This window comes from Anomalospiza imberbis, chromosome 12, assembly GCF_031753505.1.
Source record: "Anomalospiza imberbis isolate Cuckoo-Finch-1a 21T00152 chromosome 12, ASM3175350v1, whole genome shotgun sequence".
NCBI lineage: Eukaryota > Metazoa > Chordata > Aves > Passeriformes > Viduidae > Anomalospiza > Anomalospiza imberbis.
This window is the reverse complement of record NC_089692.1, coordinates 5,946,159-5,969,985: the sequence shown is the minus strand read 5'-3', so window position 1 is coordinate 5,969,985 and position 23,827 is coordinate 5,946,159. Positions and strand designations below refer to the sequence as shown.

The 23,827-nt window shown below is 40.1% G+C and overlaps 1 long non-coding RNA gene across 1 annotated transcript in view; it reads right to left on the bottom strand.

Moving 5' to 3' along the window:
• Positions 1-880: 880 nt before the first annotated feature.
• LOC137481095 (uncharacterized) overlaps positions 881-23,827 on the bottom strand; it is a 46,471-nt gene continuing 23,524 nt past the window's right edge. Inside the window, exons 2-3 of the long non-coding RNA XR_011003319.1 lie at positions 3,921-4,031; positions 881-2,024 (exon numbers count right to left, since the gene is read on the bottom strand). This is a non-coding gene — a long non-coding RNA (uncharacterized lncRNA). The remainder of the gene's footprint in view (positions 2,025-3,920; positions 4,032-23,827) is intronic.

The following is a 23,827-nucleotide window of genomic DNA, read 5'->3' as shown; positions in this document are numbered from 1 at the left end:
GGAAAAGATTGGGAAGGAGGACAAGATACAGGAAATTATAAAGGGGTACAGCAGAGGAGAAAGCTGACTGGATAAAAAACTGATAAAGAGAAAACCACATGTGAAAGAATTGAAGCGTGTTGCAAATAACATCTCCAAAGTAGACGTGTATTTGAAACTCTGGGCTGAGCCTTCCTTTTTGTCAATGCTGACTTTTTCAGCCTAACTGTTCTCAGTATCTCTCAGCTAACTCTGTTCCATTTCCATCCACCTCTACAATATAGGGCATTACTTTCTCTCAGATCTCCCCTTGAATTCCATTTTCTTCCCAAACTCATGCAACAGCAGCCTGTGCTTCTGCCTTGATTTTTGCATTTTTTTTTCTTTTCTGTAGCAGTTTATGGCTCTGTTGACTCACAACATGCAGACACATTGGAAGGATCCACTTCCTCACCTTTCACCACACCCACTCAAAAAACCTTTGCCATGTGAACTGTTCCACAAAGCAGCACAGTGCTACAGTTGTACAGTTATATTTCACCTGTGATCTGATATGATATGATCACCCTAGTCTGTACCAAAAATAGTGACAGTTTCCTCACATCATCCTTTTCCAATATTCCTGGAGACAGCAATTCAAGTTTTTAGAGTTACAGGCCATCCCAGTCTTTCAAAGTACCCATGTAAATGTTTCTTGCAAAGCATACCTGTACTTAGGCTTTATATCCAACCGTCAGTATATACCATATGCATTTAATCAATTTATAATTTCAACATTTTATTATCATATCTCCCAGGGAACTGGTTTAGCTAATGATAACGAATGGTCATGACTGTCATGTTACTGGAATGGCATTTGAAGGGGGAAAGAAAGAAAGAAAAATCCTACCCTCATATGACCAGTGTCACGAGGTTAAATAGTACTAGAGCTCTACCCTCTTGCTTTTTAATGTGGAAAAGACTAAATAAAACATTTTTTAAAAAGAGAAAATATTCATGAAAGATAATGAATGGCCATTTTATTAACTTTGCTATTCATTTTTCATCTCTGTAGGATAATAAAGGACACATAGATCAGCAAAGCTGTGATGTGATGACCACACTTGGAGTTCTCACAGCCCCTGGTCTCTGACACACTGAGAGCCTCCTCCTCTCTTTGATTCAGTCTTTGGATGCTCAACAGTTCTGAAAATCATTTTGGACCACAGGAAAATCAGGCATTCAGAAGACAACTGTTAATAATTCAGGACTAAATTTTCCAATTATATATCCAAAGCAAGTAATTAACTTTCTAAAAACACAAGTTGCCATAGATGGAAAGCAGCACATGTGCAGATTAGGTCTCTTAAAAATAAAACCTGAATTGCTAGGGGAAGTAACACCATTTGTTAATTCTAAGGCTATATATTTTTCTGGAACATGTTTTACCCACATGAATTTTTGTCCTTAACACTATAATCTCTGCAGATATGCATGTCAGCAATTCCTGCCTAACCTAGCTTGCACATGCTTCTCAAGAGGAGAGAAAGAAAAAGTCATCACTAACAGAATCTATACTATTTCATAAGAAATTCACTGAGCAAACCTCTTTTCAAAGACTTTTAGCCCAAATGAAAAATTCAAGGTTTTAATAAGTTTAATAACCTTCTGATAGGCATTCAAATTTGAGGTGTTTATCCAAATACCCTCAAGCTTCAGAGAATCCCTTATCACTGCTTCAATTCCTAATAGCTGTCATTCCAATAAATATCAGAGCAATTAAAATCTCTATCAATCAAAAATATTGCTTTCTTACAGGCCTGTCATTTTTTTAAAAGCAAATCCTGATCTACCTTTTCTAACAGCTCTTGGATTTTATAGCAACATATAATAACCATCTGACTGCCTTTATTTCCATTTAACTTTTATCTTTAATGTCTCTGCTGTTTCAACCAAAATATTTATAGCATTTTTTCCTTTGCACACTTAATAATATTGTCTCGGTTTCCTGCTGTGTTTTGCCCTTCATCCTATGAGGAGGGAAGGCAAAGCTAGTGAAACCAGTTCTGGAAAAGAAAGACAAAATTTTTCATTAGTGTTCACAAATCTTATTGAGAGAACAAAGACACCTTCCCACCATGAAGATGCAAAAATATTTCCACAGGCAATGCTGACTATTTCAACAAAACTGGACAAATATCCTAAAAAACCGCCCTCCTTTCTCTATAGTGTCATATTACAGACTAAAATTGCCACTTTTTCTGACACAACATATTGAAACCCCTGTTTAGACCTTTCTTTTGGTGTCATTTGATTTCTCAGAGGGCAATGGGGGTTAAAAAGGCTGTGAAGAAGCCTGTAGTACTTGTGACATGAAACTATGATGGCTTGGCAAAGAGATTTAGCTGCAAGAATTGGAAAGAATATCTTGGAATGGAAAAAGGTTGAGACAATAAGCATGAGAAATTAGATATGGTCTGTAAGTGGAGTTGTAGCAAGGGCAACCAGAAAAAATAATTCTTCTTACTTAATTGAGGAAAAATTAAAAATTCTGCTCTTCTCACGCTGCATTCAAATTGAAAGGTGGACATCCACAAGGAAATATTACATAGCTGCCTTCTTTCCTGGAGGAAGAGGAGGCAAGCCAGGAGAAAACAAGGAGATATATAAGTTTTCATATATTCTGCACGAAATCTGACAGATCTACACAGAGCTGAACATGAATGGAGTTTGGAAGAACATTCTCCCATTTTACATTTGCTTTATTGCCTCCAGAACACAACCAAGGAAAGATTTCCACAGCATGGTTTAGGGTAGTGCCCTTCTTTATTAGCCTTTTTTTCCTTCCACCAGGTCACGCTTTTTTTTCCATCCCTTCCTATGTCCTGTAGGTTTCAGTGTGGCCAAATAAACCCATTTCTGAATCAGACCTATTTTATTTTGGTTTGCCTTTTTTGATCTTCTATTTTAAGAGCAAGCCCAGTGGTTATTACCCAGTTATCTGATCTGTCTCAAGTCCTATGGGCCCCATTTTCATCTGTAAAAACAAGCATTAAGGGCTGCCTAGGCAGATGACACTTAAAGGTTAGGAAGGTTGGACACTGTTTAAAGGACAAACGGTCATTCCATTTTTTTCAAAACCAAGCCAAGCTTTTGCAATGCAAATGTAACTTTTTTCTGTATATTTGGTTTATTCTGTTTCATGTTTTGGCCATTCCACACTCTCCAGAGCACTATTAAGATTAGGAGAGTGGTGTGCAGTGGTTTAAAGAATATGAAAAGGGATATTGTCTAGTGCATGAGTGAGCTTCTGCAGTCTGGATTCTTAAGTCACTTTAACCTTGAGAATTTTATACTGATGCCAGATAGGTATTTTGGGTAAATATATTTCTTGGAAGCTCATAATATATTCAATACTCAAAATCTACTTCCTAGCTAATTTGACTGATTAACTATCCAGACACAGGCTTGTGTTTGTGCACGTGTGTTCCAAAACAAGGTACAAACTTAAAATCAGGGAGCCAGGCAGATGCTTTTCGGTTGATTTGAATATGATAATCATACAGTTTTTATAGACATAAATCTGTTGCTGTGGATTGATGTCCAGTTCTGTTTTTTCTGCCACTAAAACAAAAGGTGATGGTAAACGTGGTATATTGCAGCTCCAGGGATGGTGGATGAGGAGCCAAGCTGCAGACAACAAACCCTGTACCAGTGCTATCAGACAGACCCCCGGGGTATGCAGCCTTCCCAAAATGTCACTAATATAGCTCATGAAATACCCCAACATTCACACCTGTCAGCTCAAACTCAGGGTGACAGAACCGAGGTCTGGTGCCAGAAGAAGACATGACCTCCTCATCAGAGCCTCTTGTTACACAGGCAAATGCCCACCTCCTTATATAATACTTTGAACTATGTGTAGTACATTTTATTTTAGTATCCATTGACAAAATATTTACTATTCCATTTGCACATTGTTGGTCAAAACCATTTTAATTATTTCCAAGACTATTTCTCTGGATCAAGCTTTTCACTGAACCAGATTCACCTCTCACTGATTTATTCATGCCCTGTCAAAAACAAAAGTTTCAATTCCTTAATTTAATTAAAATGTTCTTGACTTAGATCATTACATCTTGGAGAGGTGTTTAATTCAAAACTTGCTGTATCCACAATGGTAGTGATTGAGAACAGAAAATCAACTTATGTGATAGTAGTTTGTTAGAATATTTGTTTACTCTTCAGCTGAAGCATGCTAATTACAATAAGAGGTCTTCACAAGCAATCCAGTTAGCAAATATGATTGGTTAATAGATAAGGAATGATTCGTGATTAAAAACATACAAAAACAGCATCTGCAAAAGAAGGTTATTAGACCTGGGGCCACATTGTAAAGCATCAAAAATTGGGTTGCCAGAGATACGTGGGCTGCTGTGTGGATATGGAATCAGATATATTTTTATCACATGTACAAATGGAAACTCATATGTGCATTTGTCTCACTGGAATTGCAGTGGCCGTCGCTGATACAAATAGTGGCCACCTCTGAAACATGTAACTGTAGTATTTTGTCTCTCAGAAAAGAGATCCTCACAAAATCAGAACATATGGGAAGGCATCATAAAATTATTTGACCAAGCTGCATCCTAGAAACAGTTTGAGAGCCTTTTGATTACTAAGAAGGACGTACTATAAGCTCAAAAACCTTGGCCATGACTGAAAATCAGAAATTACTCATCTCCAGTGAACTTAGTAAGAATATGAGTTCCAGAGTAAGTATTTTCACAGGAACAAAAGTCCTTATTGTTGGCTACGCCCAGAGACTCTTACGTGCTGAGTACATACAGGTTGGTGAAAGGCTAAACAAATAGGGTATCAAAGGCAGATGGTGTCTCATTTTTTGCTGATTTGTGCAGATATGAGAAATCTATCTGTTAATTAATAAGCAGAGAAAGTCCATTAAGTATTGTGTTCTATTATTGTTAACTCAGAAATTATTGCCTTTCTTGACACAAGCCTATTTTAAGTTTGGGGATTTTGAAATGAGAAAGGATTTTGCTTTCTTTTTCTTTAGTCACTGGGGACCTGTGATTGTATGTTTTAATTTAAGAAAAATAAAATATGCATTGCTTTTAGCAGGTCTTCTGTACACAAGCAGCTCTTGAGTAAATACATTACACCACAATAGGAAAGTGAAGCTCATTATAACATGTCTTATTTTTCATTTGTATCCTCACTGTGTGCAGTTCTTGTGCCCCCTAGATAAGAAGGACATAGAACTGCTGAGCAAGTCCAGAGGAGGTCATGAAGTTGAAAAGAGGACTGGAGCACCTGCCCTATGAAAACACATGAGAAAGTTGGGGCTGTTCAGCCTGGAGAAGAGAACTTACAGTATCTGAAGGAGCTACAGGGAAGCCCCGGAGAGGTTCTTCATTGGAAACTGCAGTGACAGCACAAGAAGTAATGGGTTCAAACTCAAGGAAATTTACATTAGATATTAGGAAGAAATTATTTACTGTGAGGGTGGTGAAATGCTGAGCACTTTGCTCAGAGAAATTGTGGGTGCCCCATCCATGGCACTGGAATGGGGCTGAATGGGGCCCTCCCTGACCCGCCTGGTCTAGTGGAAGGTGTCCCTGTCCCTGGCAGGAGGTGGAACAGATGATCTTTGAGGTCCTTTCCAGTCTACACCATTCTGTGATTCCGTGATTCCAGGACTTTCTCAAATATATGTGCCATTTTTGAATCTGTCGTTTAAATTCCAAATCTTCATTCCCCTGCATCCTGATCACTCAATCTGCATCCCTGACAGCTGATTTCCTCTCTTTTTCCCAGTGAGTCCTATCATACTCAGATTTGGTACTCTCTTTTCTCCAGCTCTGCCTGCATGGCTATCTACTCTCAGCTTCTTTCATTTTTTCAGTATTCACCCAGCCCCAAAAACATGGTCCCTCAGCAGTACCTCCAGGATCTCCTATCAATGGACACAGCTTCCTCCTGGCAGGTCTCCACCAAGACCTGACCCCAGAAAACACCTCAGTCAGGGGAGGCTAAGTCCAGGCATTCTCAGCAGCCTGTGAAGCATAACTGTGAGTCAGAACTCACACGCCTCTGCCCTTAGTTTACATTGTAAATGTGAATTGAAGCATTTTATTGTAATTAGCTGGAAGGGGTACAGATTGTAGTTGTTTTATAGAAGCAAAACTATGAAATCTATAAATGTAAAACTGTTATGGTGGCCATAATACATTCAGAGCACTAAATTAAATTATGTCATAATATATAGGCCATTTATAAAAGATATAACTTCTAATGGATTTTTTTTTTTTTTGATGAGGAATTCCAGATTTAATATCTTGGCAGCTGAACTTTTCTCCTTAGTTACAGAGGTGTAGACTGTGACAGGGTGATCCCAGCTGGTGTTCCAACCTGATGTCAGTAGGAGTGACAAGCCAGGTGGCTCCTTCATCTTTTCATGATCTGGAAGAGGAGAATGATGATGTGGGGCACAGCACCAGGATCCTGACTGAGCCCACAGAGTAAACGTGTGCCCACACCCTGAGGCAGCCCAGCTGAGCTGATGTGAGCTATTGCAGATCACATCTTGCCCACAGAGGAGGGAGGAAGCTGCCTTGGGGCACCTATCCCTCCCTTGTCAGAAGAGGACTTGCAGAAATCATTCCAATGCACACACCACAGGACATCCTTAAGTACTGCCCTCTGTTCCTGCTCAAAAGGGTACTGGGAGCTTGATGCTTCCCTGCTGGAAGTCACCACTGACTGCTGCTTTCCTCAACTCCAAGATAAAGCCTTTGCTTTTCATTCTCTCAACTCAGAGGTCTCTAAGAAGTGGTGGAGGGGGCATCAGCACATTGAACACAAAAATGTCACAAACCTTTGTCAAATACTGGCATGGTCTAGCTGGGGATCTCGAGCAGAGCCAGGATCTTGTAATCCTTTCCCGGGTGGATAATTTACTCTCAGAATAGTCTTGATAGCTCCCTCAGGGCTTCTCTGAATATGGATTAGCAGGAGGTTTCTTGCAAGGCTAAGCTCCTCACAGTGAAGGAACTGAGTCCTTTCACTGATGTTAGCTTGTTATTTGTAAAGAAAGATGGATAAATGCACAAAGCCGTGAATTGCTGAGCACAGGAATGCTAAAGTCACTGATTCCCAGTGAAAAGGAGCAACATCCTTACTAGAGATACTCAAGGATTTTCAGCTGAAATTATTTTCTCTGGAAAATTTTAGATTCTTCCCCAAAATTATATTATTTTTAATATCACTCTTCTCTACACACTTGCTACTACCTCTGCAGTCCTCTGCTGCAACTTAGCAGCATCCACTTAGGAATGGAAAAGTTAGGTTTGCTTTTCCATAAAAACATTTTCCCAAACAAGAAACAGAAATGTAAATTTTTCTTTGTGGATTACCTTGATTTAATTTTTTAAGAGCACATTTCCAGGTGCTTTCCCTTGGCAGTCACTTCCTGATGGGACAAGAGACCTGAACACAACCCATATTTTGTCCAAGCAGAAGCCTGTACAGTAAATGTAATGCAGAAACACATGCTGCTCCTGGAGGTTCTGAAGCAATGTACTAAATCTCAATTCCACCCCCAAATGATAATTCCACCCCCAAATTATGATCTTGAGTATCAATAACACATCTCATAGTCAAAAGCAGCTTGGGCAGCAGATTAAGGGCAGTGATTGTGCCCCTCTGCCCTGCTCAGGTGAGACCCTCACCTGCAGAGCTGCCCCAGCCCCGGGCCCAGCACAGCAGGGACCTGGAGCTGCTGGAGCCAGGCCAGAGGAGGCACCAAGAGGAGCAGAGGGACGGAGCAGCTCTGCTGGCAGGAAAGGCTGCCAGAGCTGGGGTTGTTCAGCCTGGACGGGAGAAGCTTTGGGCTGAGCTCAGGGTGGCCTTGCAGTGCATGAAAGGAGCCTAGAGAGAATCATGGAGAGAGACAATATACAAGGGATGGAGGGACAGGACACAGGGGAATGGCTTCACACTGGCAGGGAGGAGGTTTAGACTGGATATTGGAAAAAATTCTTTACTGTGAGGGTGGGGAGGCCCTAGCACAGGTTGCTCAGAGAAGCTATGGCTGCTCCATCCCTGGAAGTTTCCAAGACCAGGATGGATGGATATCTGAGCAACCTGGTCTGGTGGAAGGTTCCATGTTTGAAGGTTCCATCCTTGTTCCATTACAACGGGAACTGGATGATCTCTAAGATCCTTTCCAACCCAGGCCAATCTGTGACTTCCTGTTCCTGCCTGTGCTACTTCATTCTTCTGAAACCAAGTTCCTAAGTGCAAGAAGTGTCTGTGAGGTTTATGTGCAGTACCAATCCAATGGGACCCTTAAATCCCCTGCAGCCTCTAGATTCTGCTACAACACAAATTAGTAATGATAAGGAGGATCTCTACACCATGGGAGCATAATACACTGTCACCACTTCATATTTAAATATTTTTTTAGGATTCCCTGGTTCACAAGCATATACCAGAACTGTCAGATAGGCTTCCAGCTATTCCTACTAGGGCAAATTCATGGCTATTTTGCAAATGTTCATTAGGATTTTAAGCTGTAAGTGGGCATCTCTGAAGATTCACCTTCCAAAAGTGCACAAATGATTCATGCAAATAGTGCTGCACTCTGTGGATGCAAATATTCCTAGAACCAGTGACTTTTAAATGGTACTCACAAGAAAAAAACTGTTGAATAGCATTCAGTACTGCCCAACTCTTGCATTTAGCCAAAAAGCCTGGTCTAATTAGATAATCATTAAAACCTTGACAGAAATAACAGATCACTGGGTATAGAACAAATCTAAACTAGCCCTTTTGGTGGCAATCTATGCAGAAGGAAGCAGAGGTTATCCAACAATAAAGGGAAAAGATGCTATTTTCATCAGGTGACTTTCAGTGCTGCAGACAGAGAAGCCTGCCTGCTAACAAGTGGTCCCCCCACAATGAATATGTGGGGACATGGCCAGTGCAGAATATATGGGAGTTGAGGCAAACAGAAAATATTTTGCTGTTCCTCCACCCCAGTTACAATACAACCATTGTATCACATGTGGCATTGCAAATCAGGATAGTCCATTACTGTAAATACTAAAAGCAATTTGATCAATGGGGTACAACAGACCCACTACACCAGGAACTCTGTTTACAGCATCCAAGGTGACATTGCAGATGGACATTTTATTTGCTGGAAAGTTTTCTTTTACACTTCATGTGCTGCACTTGGGGTATATTAAAGGGTTTGCCATAATTAGCTTTATCTAAACTGTGGCAATAAACTTCACCACTGGCCCCTTAACCTGAAAGATTTTGTCTTTTCACTGGTCAGTGCTATCCAACCCTGCTGTTTCCCACTACCATCTTCCCTTTGTCTGGTCTGAAACATATTTGTGACTAAACAAATAAACAGCATCAGCTCAGTAGATGGATCTCTAGACCCAAATTCCGGAGTAAATTCCATAATCAACCAGGCTGAATGATGCTTTCAGCAGGCCAGGGCTGATACTCTCTATAATTCACATTCCCTGGGTACACTGCTCCATAATAAAGCTTGAATGTCAGGCGTGTCAGCCAAGAGCTAACATACCTGTTTGAACTAGTCCTTTGCCAATAGAAACATATCACAAACTGAAAACATTTAGCCCACTGTATAATTGTAAATGGATTCTTTTTAACCAAATGAAGAATAATCACTTATGCATAAGCACACAAATATGTTAAATCTTAATATATAATAAAGCCTTAAACCACTCCTAGTTGGCATGTTCAGAATAATGTCACTGTAAATAAATGTATTGAAGAGGTTTTAGAGTACAAGACATTTTTGCCCATCAGTAGTATTCATTTAACAGGACAAACTTTCATTATATTCTGACATTTGGTACATACAGTACGTTGTTTATGCACTAAATGTCAGAATATAAAGATGGTTTAGCCCTTTTATTTATGTATTTAAGAGTTATTAATGTAAGAGTGACCTTGTTTAATCAAAACTGCTGTTTAATAAAAATCATGTTCACAGATTTCAAAATAGAGCTTTTGGTTCTGAAGAGACATTAGTTGTTTAACACTCAGATATGTGCTTAGCCTTCCTAAGAATCCTTTTTTCCCCTCTAAGCTTGCAACTCCAGCATGCACAGTGGTTTAATCGTATATTGTTCTCTGAGTACTAACCCTTTACAAATCATATGACATAAAAAGAAAAATAAGTAACATTGTAAAGACAGTAATGAGAACTGTTGAGCTAAAGTGCCTCTTAAAGAAATCCTAATAAATTCCAGAATTTCTAGTCTTCTGGCAAGCTTTCCATTTAGAATAAAATCAATGATCAATGGTTGCAAACAGTCAGCATCAGGCTTGCATGCCTCCAGAGCAGAAAAAACTCATAGACGAAAGATGACATTTAAAGGAAAAAAGCTGACATTGACTCCATCACTGTCATTGCTTCTGCCATAAAGCAGCTTCAAATATTAAAACATTTTTCATCTGTGCTGCATTATTGGCACCAGAAATTGTTTTCTCTCTGTCTGATACTCACTTGAACTGCAGCAGAGCTCCCCAGAGACTCCAGATTGTTACCAAGGCCTCATAACATATTGGCAGTTGATGTGGTGGTGTTCATGTACACTTGCCACTCACAAAGGAGCCTCCCCCTCCCTCCACACTCACAGGAAAAAGAAAATGCTCCGACAGGAATTTCAGTCAAGTTCAATGAGTTCACTGACTCGGATGTAGGAGCTGGGGTGCATCATTCTGAGTGGCCTCCTTGAACTCACTGTGGGTTTGGCTGTGGGGCTGGGGTGGGAGCCTATATTCTCCATGCTTCTGATTTTGTGCCAATGTCTTAAAAAGCTGCCCATCTGAATTATTTTTTTTTCAAAATCTCTGCCCTCCCTTTGCATAAATGCCTCTTAATTCGTCTCACATTCTGTGCTCAAGCTGTTCCCAGGTAAGTGTTTCACAACTCAATGGGAAAAGCAGAGCTTTTGTTGATCAGAGCATTTACAATCTGTCACTGGGAGGAGTGGCAGATTTAGAGGCACCATGGAAAGTCTTTGCTAGGATAATCTTGGCATAACTTTTAATGCAAAAACACCAGTAGTACACAGATCAGTGAGAACTGGTCGGCAAATAAACCCTAACTAGTGCACCAGCTCATCAACAGAAATTAGGCACCTAAACCTTTACTAGTCTTTAAAATACTGCTGAAATGGATGAATGTGCTGTATTTCACATCACTAACAAAGCCCCACAAACCCAGGATGTTGTCAAGCACTGGTACACACTCAGTTTATGAAAGATGACACAATTAAATGCAGCTTCACATCATCAGAAATGATTCACGGATCCTCCTATGAGGACAAAGACTGAGCCTTTCATGAACAGAGGCTTCTGTCAGAAGCACTTGTCCAAGATCTAATGTTCAGAAGGATGTGAGGCAGCAGGACAGGTGAGGCAGCTCTGCCTCCAGTCCCTTTTGTGCATTACAACCATCACAGAGGCTGGAGCCTGAGTCACCTTTGACTTTCTATCAAGTGAAACAACAAAGCAGAGCAAAGACAGGCTGTAAATTATTTTCTGTTATTTTCTACTGTCTTTGCCCTCCTTGTCAGTGAATACACCCACCTGGACATTCCAGTGTAAAACAGAATGAATGTTGCAATTTGCAACTCTGTCCAGCAATTTTTTTAAGACCTAGGTCTCTGCCCTGTGACATATAAGCAGCATTGTCCATTGGACACTTTGAGACTATTTGCAGTTATGGGAAAGGAAAAAATTAAGTCTCAGGCTGACAGGAAGCAAAGATTTGCTCACTGTTCACAACTTCACCACCTTCATCCACCTTTTGACCAACAGAGCCTAGGGACTGCTACTCAAAACATTTCCAGCAGCTGGGGCATGACAGCACACAGAAGCTCACTGTGGTCTCTGAGCCTGCAGCACACCTCAGCTCTTACAAGCCATAAACCACTAATGTCAGCATCCCTCACACCACCAGGCTGGGAACGCTGCTCCTAGTGCCACGCTGCTCCTAGGGCCATATTCCTCCCAGTGCCACACTGCCTGGCACCAACCAGTGTCACAAACTGACACATTTGCAGAGCAAAATTGGCCCCTGAGGGATTGTCCTGCTGCTTGGATGGCTGTGCTGCTGCATCCTGGCTCCAAAGAGAGGTTAAGCTTCCGCAACCATTGTCTCACTGTGGTGCTGTCTCACATCGTGAGACAGGCTTTTAAAAGTCTGGACAACCAAGGGACTTAAAAGGGTTAAAACACATATAACCTGCTCTCTTCCAGAATAAAAATCCTGGAAAATCCATGCCTAACCTGTCCCTGGGGTAAACCATCTCACACATGACGAGCTGCTTGTCCCCCTCCTGCCTGGCCCCAGGAGAAGGCCCAGACACCCAGACACCACAGCCCTGTGCCCTCCCACATACCTATGGCTTCATTGTGCAGCCCATTTTGTGAGCAAAGTCAAGCCATAAAGAGGAAATGTTGCCAGTGGTGCTGCTCAGGGTGCCAGGGAACCTCCCAGCTGTGGATAACAAAGTCTGCAGGTACCAGTGTCCAAACCTGCAATAGGATGGTTGGTTTTACCAAGCTGAGCAAGCTCTGACAATGACTGGATGAATTGACAGTGCCATGTCTTTGTCTATCATCTGCCCAAACACAGACAGTTACTTAATTTTCCCTGGAACTGCTGGAGACCTGGCCAGCTGCATGAAAACCATGGACAAAGTAAAGGACTGAGGTACTGGTTAACTCCTACCATAGAAGCAAACCAGAAATCAAAAATGTTATATTGGAGCATAGGATGGTATAAGGGACAGGAATTAAGGTGAGAGGAGGATGATTTTTATTGCCAAAGGGTTTGGTTTGTCTCAGAGGAAGGCATCCAGCATTGCTTCCTTTGGGATTTTGTTTCTTTTCACAATGTCACTAGGACACAGTTTCCCGGAGACTGACAGCATTAAAAAAATTATAGGGTTTCAGTCTATGAAAAGGAAGTAATCATTTGCCACAGACCTTTTACTGGATATTATCTCATGAGTCATGACCCATATCAAGAGAGCAGCCATTTGAGTCTGACTTGAAGAGCGAGTGGCTGGTAATGTTGCCCATATATTCCTGCAGGTAACAAGTGATATTTAACTGAGAGGGTCTGCATAACTTGGCTTGCTGGTCCTTTTAACTCAAGTAACTGCCTGAGAGTGAATGACAGACTAGAGAGATTGTGTTGAAAACAAACAGAAAGAGAAATCAAATAAAAAGTATCTGTGTGGGTTGTTTTATTGTGGAAGTGAATGACAGCATTAGGATTTAGACCTCCTAGTTTAACACATCCTGCCTTCCCTAGTTTAATAACTATACACACAACTAAAAGACAGCATATAAAAACATGTAGCGATTTAGTGGATCAGGGTTGCTGTATTTGGATTATCAGGGCATTTAGGGGAAAAAAAAAAGAAAGACCACACAGGGAGACAGCGCAAAGAGCCTCTCCACAACCATCTGCCACAACATCACGTAGCTCTGTAAACTGACAGACACTCCTTTAGCAGGGCCCAGGCACGTCAGATGAATCAATCAATCAAAAAAATTCTTATGAAACTTAATCACGAAGGGTCGTGTTAGGGAGTGGGGAACAGATTAAATTACCACGGTATTAGATACGGGAAATGATTTCTGTCAAAACCATCTTTACTGCAATTATAATATGTTAATTATGTATTTCATTAAGTAAGTGGATTAGAGTCTGCACAGATGAAATCACGCTGAAGGCTTTGAATCATTTGCTGAGCGGTGTGGGAGGACTGGTGTGAATGGAACTCAGTTAATTTTGAAAACTTTCACATGCTAAACATGTCCCCCCCACCAAATGCAGGAAATAAATGCCTCCCAGATTGTTGTGTAAAACATCCAAAGACCACATTAATTTTAGTGATGTAATCAGATCATGGCTGATGTGGTCCAGGAGCTTGTCAAAGATGCCATAAATGTGTTCGTGTATAACGAAGCTGCACTGCTCCTGAATCTCCCAGCCACTGGAGGAAGATAACTTGCACAGGAGACCAGATTTCTTTTTGTCTGTGCTCTAGAACAGAGCAGTGCACAGCACAGAAGGGAATCACAACCCCATCTTATTTTAGGTACCGTATAGTCATGTATGCAGCTGCCAGCACAGGCTGACTGCTACATTTAGTCTGCAAACACACTGGAGCAGCACAGCTCCGCAGTACCCTGCATCTTTTGTGCTCCTGCCTATTTCTCATTCGATGGCAAAAAGGTACTGGTTTCATAGGAAAGGGCTACTTAATGATGTATGAGCAGTAGCCCTGGTGAGCCAATAACTTGCCATGTGTGTCTGAAGGGACTCATGCTGGGTGACAGCTACCGGTGTCAGTAGAACCAAGCTGATTTACACCATGGGAGGATCTGGCCCAACACTATAATCTTTATATTTTTTGGAACAGATTATTGATATCTGTAGGTACAGCAAGAAACCACCTGAAGAAGCTGTGTGCAAACCTTTTCTTGGTTTGAATTCTGTGTGAGTGAATGAGAAGTATTTCTGTCTCAGTAGCTGGATGTTCCTTGTGCATTCAACGCTGTGCTCTTGACAGAGAAAAGAACAGGAAATAAGGCAAGATCATGGTAACTATTGTTCTCCTCACTCCCCAATAAATTAAAAGGCTCATTTTAGAGGTTTATCTTGGAAAGGAAAATTGATGAATAAATAAAAATAAATGTGTCAAGCTATAATTAACAAAAAGAATTGGGCATCTTGTCATGGGATTGTACTCTTAGCAGTAGGTAACCTTCCATTCATAGGAGACTACGCCACATATTAAAAATAAAAGGGCATTCAGTGTCACAAAGGAATAAACCTTTCAGCTCTTGCATATCCCTCTTTTCTTTGGAATAGCTTCCAGGGTAGCACAAGGTAGTTTAAAATATATCTGAGAAAATAAGAGCAAAATAATTAATTTTAAAAAGAAGAACATATACAATATACATAAATTTGCCTCATCCCAATTATTTAGTTATCAGTAATAATCACAAGGGATTTAAAAGGAGGAAAGAATCTGAGACAGCATAACACCCTGCATGGAGTGAACGTTGGTGTAAATGACTGGAAAAGGTTGGCTGATTTGATGAAAACCCAATCAGACTCTCTAGGGAGATATTACTTTCCTCATTATTCCACTGATTGGCCTTATTTCATCTGAAGAATGCAGCACATTCTTTACAGTGCTGGCAAGCCTCTTTAACAATATCCAAGGAAAAAAAGCCCTATCACCTCTGTAATCGAAACAACAAGGAAATTAACCAGAGTCCCTTTCCTCAGGGAACTGTTACAGAACCCCCAAAATCTCCTGATGGATTGGCACAGTGAAGCTGCGAGGCAAAAGGGGTGGGATTTTCTCAGATTTGGCACAGAGCAAAAGCCTTTCATAAATTTGCTAAAAGCAACTAAAGCAGCAGGCTCAAGCCTTAACTCCTCCCTCTGCACTGGAAAAAAAGTAACACTCGAGTTGTTTGCTTGCAGCAACCTAATCTTAACCAACAGTGACATAATTTACTAAGGGAGTTCGTTCTTGTGATACGAAATTTGTTATGCCCACATCACTGTGCAGGGCTTTAGAATAAAGCAGCAATTTCAAGTCAAGTACAAAACACACTTGCAAAATTCAGTCTGAGAACTGTGTTATCAATGGCCTCAAGCTTGCAATAACTGTTAATTAAGTGTATTTTTCATCATTCTTTAGCAAAGAAGCAAGATTTAATGATGTAAGTTAACAATAGATGATAATTTAGAGTAGTGACAATAGTTTAATTATTCACACACATATAAAAGTTAACTTCATAACTTCTTTGTAAGAACAAGTTCATTTAAAATATTTTGAGCAGTGCATACAATTACCACATATGGTGTCTTGCCACACCATTTCTGTGGATACAAATCAATTTGCTACAGATTTTTTTTCTTGGCCGTTGTTTGGGAGGAGAACTGACTTTACTAGCAATAGATAGCAGTGGGGCCACTTGGTCAAAAACTGAGTCAGAGTCCTCAAACAATGGGCCTCAATATTGCCTAAGCTATTTCCAAACCTTCCACCAAGGCTTTGTTGAATTACAGGAAATACTGTGGGCAGAAAACAAAATTACAGCCTGTGATAAGCTGGAAAATGGTGCTCAAAACCTACTGAACACCAACTTCTGAATACATTTGAGTGTCTTGAGATCACCAATATCCAAAACTAAATCTAGATTAAATGTAGTGAAGAGGGCTTTGTAAGGAGAGCTCTGTTTCTAGTGTTCTAACAGAAAATCAAAGGGGATATGACTTTGACTCAAAGACTATAAGTATCCAAGAAAATTATAATTGTAATGCATTTAAATATAAAATTATTCCAAAGAACCACCTATTGAGTAAGCACTAATGATTCATTCTGTTCAACCAATTCTTCTGTTTCAATGCTGTATTTTGTACATTTTGTTCTCCTGGCAATGGACAAGCCTAGGCACCCAAATAGCCAGCAATTTCAGACTAGATTTCCTGATTGGGAATGTGGAGATGGTCCTCAGTTATCACTCAATAAAACCTCTTAAGTATGTCTGTCACACAGAGAATTAGAACTCAGTAATAGTATGCAGTATCTATTTTCAGCCAACTCTTTGATTTACTGTTTTCTCCAAAGCTGTGCCTGAAAACCTGCAGGGATAATATGCTGGTAGCCTGATCCATTGGCCCAATCTGGTCAGTCTTTCTCTCTGCCAAGATCACATTTTAAAAGACAAGTTTTAAAAGACAGATTTAAGACCAATTAAAGATTTCATGGTGTCCGACACCATAAAGAGCTACGATGGTCTCTAATTTCAAAGAAAGGTGTCTCCCCTCAAGACAGAAACACTGAGGAAAAAAAGCCACTGTAGATGCACCCTCTTACACCCATAAAATAGCAGCTGAGCTGGTGGAAAGGTTAAGATTATGAAGAATACTACCTTTTGCAAGAACTTTCTTGCTTTGTAGGAGTTTTGTTTCTAAGCAAGGCCAGCTAAAAGTGAGGTCAGGCCAAGCTATTCATTTGACTTAAGCATGCATAATTGGCACCCACATTTTGTACTCACACATCCCCGAGGGTGCTCTTGGGAGGCCCCCTCAAGTTTTGAGTGGTTGCAGAGTAACGATGGAAATGTGGGAGACATTCTGTTCCTGCTCTGAACTGGCTCAAGTGCAATTAATTACACCTTTTTCTCCTGCTGGATTCACATTACCATGAAAGCCAGCGCATTTGTTCTTCCAGCAAACACAAGAGCCTTCTTTTTGTCAAGCTTATCAGAGTCACACAATTCAATATTGAATCTTGTTGGAATGAACAAATATTCTGTGTATAATAGAGCCAGAAAATGCAACTACCTCAGGATATGCTCGTCCATCAGTGCACCGGAAACAAGGAGAGACTGCCTGACCTTTGGATCTGTGTGTAGGGAAGTACCTTTGTTAGAAGGTGGTGTCCATGTTCTGGAGCCAAACATCTGTTACTATATTCTAAAACTCTGCTGCTTTTAGCAATAGCAAGCTCGGTGCCCCATGACTGTTTATAAAGTTCAGAGGATAAGACAAAATTCACTGTCTTGCAAATGATGCTTATTGGGAGCTGCTAAAACCATAACGATAGTTTAAAAGATTAACTAAATAATCTCAAAGATTACCATGCTATCAAGCAGCAGTTCCTTTCCTCTCTGGCCCTCAGAAGAAAGAAATGTGAAGGAAAATCTCAGGATGAGTAGAAGTGGAGGACATGAAGGAAAAGAGATTCAGTGCCACTGAAAACATCTTGAGGAGAAGACACCAGCAGTGTTTTGTGTATATCCTGGGGTGCCTACAACCTGCATGTTCTTCTAGTATGACTCTGGTTCATCTTAAGATAAAGAAATATCTGTTCTTGATCTCTTGCAGACATATTTTCTCCAGCAGGTTTTGAAGGTCACAACCATGCCCACACTGGGGATGGTGATGTTTTCCCTTACACAATAACTGACCTGCAGGTGATTTAGGGGCTGGATCACTCTTTGGAGACAGCTCTGCAGGGTGTTTTGCAAGCCCTGGTCAGCTCCCATGCCTTCCCCTCCTTGCCCAGGGGCTCTAAGGAGGAGGCAGGCAGAGCAGCAACCCTGAACAAGATCCCTTATCTGAGCTCAGGGCTCCTCACAATCACAGTGCCTGCAGCTCAGGCTTCAGGCAGCCCTTCCTCACATCTGCCTGCACACAGGCAAGGCTCACCTCCCCAAAGACATGCCATTAACCACTGATGTTTTCATCAAGAGAAACATGCTTTCATTTTTGTAAGAAACAGACGTGAAAGCACATTCCAGGATACTGTAAGCCAGTGATCTCCCAAGACCACACCTTGAGCTGCAACATTGTGGAGAATTTAGCTGGACAAAATTACCCACTGCCTTTGATGAATCCAGAATGCTACATATCATTTGTTTATTGCACTCTTCACTAAAGAAGCCTCATTTTGTAATGATGGAATATTATAACACCTGATTACATTGCACATGACAGGGCTTATATCCTATCCACAAAATGTTTCAATTAAATATGGCAACCTTGATGTGCCCTCTTGATCAAAAAAAAAAAAAAAAATTAAAACAACAAACTGATCTAGGAGATCACAGTTCATCCAAATAGTACAGAAATCAAGCAACAACATCAACAACTTCAGTAAATACAGCAGCTGAATGGGCTGTACAAAATGTTCATTAATTTCAATTCCATTCCAGCTTCTGAATTTTAAGTTAAACTAAACCAAAATATGCCAAATTAGAATAACCTCTGAAATTCCTCCTATATAATTTATTTAGGATTTCCATCTAAAATTCATTAAAATCACTAGCTTGAGCAGAATTGCAACCTTCAGCATAGAAGGATGTACAACTGAATAAATTATTTTTTCCTGTTTCATTTAGGTATGGTGTTTAGCTCCAGCATTATACAGAACATCTCACTAAAGTGAAAAGAAAAAGAAAAAAAGAAAAAAGAAAAAAAGAAAAAAAAGAAAAAGAAGAAAAAAAGAAAAAAAGAAAAGAAAAAAGAAAAAAAGAAAAAAAGAAAAAAAAGAAAAAAAGAAAAAAAAAGAAAAAAGAAAAGAAAAAAGAAAAAAAGAAAAAACCACACTTGCTGTCTTGTTAAAAAAAAAGAAAAAAAAACCTAGAAAAAACGCAGAAAAAAATCAACCTACTTTCAAATCTTGTGTGGTCATTCTGTCCTCGTAGAACTCAATCTGACTCACCTTCTAATCCTCCCCAGCTCTCATTTATCCCAGTAAACAGACACTGACTCTTCTGTGTCCTGAATTGGGTTGCTGAGCTCAAAATGTGTGTGGTATTTGAAGAAAGTTCTCACAGAGCTGTTTTGGGTGAGGTAAAGTGCTTTGAGACCTGCTCCTTGTTAGGCAATAAAAAAAAAACCCAAAACCCTGCAATATGTGCTGTCCAGTTCCCAGAAGTGGGAACAAAGCTAAATTAACCTGTGCTGGTCAAGAGGTTGGTTCCTGGAGGCTTTGTGAGCTCTGTTCTTGTTAAACACTGACCAAAAAAAGAAAGAGAAAAAATCAAAATGAGATTTTTCTATTCTTCCCCAAGTGGTCTTAAAAGATAAACAAAGAGATGAAGCCAATGGTTCTAAAAATATTTGGCCAGCAAAGCAGCCAATTTTAATTTTTGCATACTGATAATGTGGTTGGGCAGTTTAGAAGCCATGTTTACCAACCTCCAGTCAACTTGTGAGGGGTGATTTCAGACTAAACCCAGCTCTCAGTCAAATCACTTAAGCTTGTCTAGTTTTTCTTTGAAGCCTGGGAAAAATCACAGTTTTTGACCAATTGCCATGGAAAACTATAAATCAGACTCTGGTCATTGAAAGTTAGACTCAGGTTCACCATATGGTTTGTAAACCTGGAGAATCACTGAGCTGAGTTTCTGATGAAATCTGAAACATTAGCTGGTTTCACATGGTTTCAGATTCCCTTGCAAACATTTCAAACTCCCCATTCTCTCAGAGCATAAATTCTTTCATTCATTCCAGAATGTGTTAGGAGATCACAAAGGAAACTTAAGATTAAAAAGAAGAAAAAGGTAGAAACGTACAGTTTTCACAAGTGTGTATACAACCAGCTTAATGACCCGGACAAATGCACTTAATTAAGCATTTATGTGCACAATTACCCAGTTTGTGAATAAAGTCTTTACAATTGCATGTACTAACCGGATGTCAGATGTGCCTAGACTGTACACAGCCTATGGTAAAACTGACCTTAGCAAATCGTGGCCTTCAGCCTAATCAATTGTTTTATCTATTTCAAGGCGTGTATAAAAAGTCAGATATATTCAGCACATCAGCTCGGTGTAAAACTCAACAGCCAGCCTGGGAGATTGGGTTTTTGTTTTGCAAGACTGTCAGTGTAACTTGCTCTAGGTGTTTGGAAGCTGAGAGAGGTTTCCTTTTTTATAGCAAAGTATGGAAACAGTTTAAAAAAACCCACAACAATAACAAACCTGTAGTCTTTTTCCATTTTGGTGAGAAATAGTTAATGTTCCATAGTCTTTGATTTATTTATTAAAAGTATTTTACCAGGAAGCACAACAGAGACAGGCCTTCTCATTTACAGTGAGACCCTAGAGAGCAGTAAATTTACATACACAAAGGACTAGCATCAACCCCTGAACCTTTAATGTTTATTTTGATAGCCCACCCTGCTGGTAAGGCCTTTTGTTAAGAAGCCAGGTACAACAAGGCAAGGATCCAAACAAACAACAGTGGTAGCTTTGTTGACCAGGTCATATGATGTCCAGCCCTTGAACAGTACCCCTTGTCTTTTTACCCTTTGCCCCTAGAAAATGAAGTTAGTTAGAGTCCCTGTGGCAGATTTAGCATTTCCTTTCAGTGTCTGCCAATCTATCAAAATTCAGCTACCGCTGTGAACCCATCAACTCAGTGCAAAAAAGAACAAGGCTTACCACGGACCCCCTCAAAGTAGCAATCATTTATCCCTTCCTGAACTTTAGCTGACCTTTGTAAGCACGCTAGCAGTTGAAGCATGCAGCACCTTGGCGGGGATGATCAAGGCTGTGGGTTTTTCTCTCTCCCCACTCAGCCCAAAACCCAAGCTTTTATTTTATTTCATCAATAAATGCGTTGCAATCAGGAATTACCACGTGAAGGGAAATAAACTCTTCAACAAGAGGATGCAATTGTGCAGCACCATGCAAAAGAACAGAAACAAATATAGATACCCAGCATTTAGGGAGCCAGTTAGCATCACTTTGCAGAGGAGATAAACAAAACGAGTGGATTCCATTCACAAAGATTTATTGGAGGGAGGAGGGGAGATATTGTTCGCAGGACACAAAGATGCATTTATATACAAATAATTGCAAAGTAAAATGAATAATATAGAGCATTCAGCTCCAAAACTGAGACTACCACACAGCTACAATGTATTGGCTAAATATTGTGGTGGGTTTGTTTTATTTTTTAAAGCAGCAGGAAAATCTAGATTGCAGGAAGGGTTATACACAGTGTAACTCCCACTGTAAATTTAAACTGACCTAAGGGACATAATTACATACATCTCATCATGAGACAATATACTTTTTATTTGTTTGAATTTTATTTGTATTGGTGAAACTGACCTGAAAGTGACACAAGTTTATTAGAAAAAGGACTCTCAAAAACAGAGTGGGCTGGTCTTCTTACTCAAGATGGATGTGCCAACTTCTAGTATGATTAGAGAAATGGATAACTCACTAACATCTGTGCAAACTACAATAAAAAGGGATTTAGTGTTACCCCAAGGAAGGTAAAAGAGGCTGTCTGTCCATTAAACGCTTTATTACAGTGCCAGCAGCTTTTTTCTAACTCAGTTATTCCTGCACAGAGCTCAGCACTGTGACTGCCTGTCATCCTTACCAGACAGTGCTTGGGGCTTCGTAGTTTTTTTGTGCAAGGTAGATGACAATCAAATGACTCATTGAGCAGGGAAAGCGCCTGACCCCTAGTGAAGGATTAACTACGGAAAGTGAGTGTGATCATGTCACACCATTACTTAGAATTTTCACAGTCAATTTCTGAAAATATGAGATAAGTCCTTAAAGAGACAGCTCTTTCAGGAAGCGCTATGAGCCAGCAGAAATTCCCTCCCAGTACAAAGGCAGACAGTGCCATCACGGAGACATCTGCTCAGCTGCTCAGTGTAAACCAAACACCACCCTTCTCATCATAGCAGACAAGGTTAAGAGCGAGCAAGACAAAAATCAGATGGCTTAGACCAGTCAGGTAGTCTAGGCAGAAAGCAAAGTGGTAAGAGGGAAGACTATTAAATCCTGTGTAGCGACGCAATCTCTGTTTAGGTTAACACAAGGACTTTCAAAATGTGAACATTAAAATCTCTGTGCAAACACAGGTGGGAATTTCATGGCATCTTTCTTTTATATTAAAAAAGAAAACAACTCTCAGCATACCCCATGAATTCAACTGCCCAGAGACTGCCCAACAAATCCATTGAAAAGAGCAAATGATTTACTCTGCTTGCAAACACATCCTGTGCCATGGATGGGAATGCCTGTCCCTCCATGGCACAGCTGGACTACTGCAGGGAAATCTCAAGAAAAACCACAGAAATACTGTTGGGTTCACCAGCAGCATTAAGCCCTAGCTTTTGCCTCTGTGAACCTATTATCACTTTCTCACATTAAAACCCCCTCGTGGTAGAGGAAGAGGCCTGACCCATTAATCAGCAAATGAAGGGCCCATTTGCTCTGTTTTTACATAACACGTTTTTTTCATGCACAGTTCTAAATGTGAGATTCATCAAGTTTCCACCTAAAAAAAAAAAAAAAAAAAAGTAATTCAGCCTAAGAACCTCAAAGCTTGGGCGTGCCAAAATGAGTTAACATCTGCTGCTGCCTGAATCTAATTGAAATGATTCATTATAAAATTTACAGATCTGCTTAATGATTTTGTATTTCTTTTTCAGAATCACCTTGTTCATTATCTCACCTTAGGTAAGCTGAATTCAGCAGAGCTGCAGTTCCCCTTCCAGGCTGGAGTTTACATATAACAATTCCAAATAAAGGGAGGATGATTTTTTTTTTCCTTTGACATTGTGTTTGTGATTTTTTTTTTTTTTTTTTGTGAATACACTCCCTCAGAGAAAAGCTCCATTATCATCAAACAGAGACCCATTAGGGGCACCTTGGAAATTTGGACCCTTTTACTAGAATCGGGGCTTAAATAGCACTTTAATTTATGGCAGTTTTCTGGCTGATGGCATTTTTGCTCTCAGGTAAGGTCATCCCAATATATATCCGTTTAGAGAAAGCCAACACAAGAATCTTTTTATGCTTTTTTGTTTTCAAGTAGCCAACTACTCAGCTGCTAAAATGTAAGTCACATACAGAATGTATGCATGCTTGATTCTACACTGTTTTTTAAAGGGAAAATGCTTTATGTGTGTGAAAAAGAGAAAAGTGAAAGAAAAAAATGGATAAGCATGTGAATAATTAGATCAGAGATAGATGCCACCTTTTCTCAGTGTTGAAACTGTGAGGAGAAAAAAGTGCTACCATATAATTGACATAATTGATCTATTTTTTTCCCTTTTTTGCTGCAGTAATTTTTTATGCATGCCATTGTTGCTGTTATTATCCAAGATGTGATCTTGTGTGGTTGATAATACTGACTAGATATGAATACTGGTAAGTACCAGCCAATCACAAATCTATAGTGTCTATTTCTGCATCACCAGGTGCTATCTCA